Source organism: Atta colombica, unplaced genomic scaffold (genome assembly GCF_001594045.1).
Source record: "Atta colombica isolate Treedump-2 unplaced genomic scaffold, Acol1.0 scaffold30, whole genome shotgun sequence".
NCBI classification, from domain to species: domain Eukaryota; kingdom Metazoa; phylum Arthropoda; class Insecta; order Hymenoptera; family Formicidae; genus Atta; species Atta colombica.
Genome location: NW_017259404.1, coordinates 801,495 through 801,967, shown reverse-complemented (window position 1 = coordinate 801,967; position 473 = coordinate 801,495).

Genomic DNA, 473 nt, shown 5'->3' with positions numbered 1-473 from the left:
TCTATTGAATCGAAACAAAAGTTTGTAGCGCTACGAACTTCAAAATTCAAGTATCTGTAGCCATCAAAAAAATCCGAAAAAAATTCAAGAACGACTACATATTTTAATTACAAACAAAATGATACAGTAAAACTTCATTTTTTTAATTCCAAAATCTTTAAATCTTCCTTTTATATCCACATATATAATTCTTATATTCTTTAAAACAGTTAAATTATTAAAATCTTAAAATCCTCTTCTTTATAAGAATTTAAGCTCTTTAGAAAATCGTTTGAAGAAAAGCTGTCAAATCAATCAAAAAATCTGAAAACATTCTCAATATATTTATGAGAAAATAAGCTCCTCAATATTCAAATTCTTATTTAGAAAAAAGATTGGAGAATCTTCTTAACCTGAAAGTATAATATAGTGCTATAAAGCTATAAAGAACGGATATTGTAGAAAATAATAAATATTATATTATTTTATTTTAT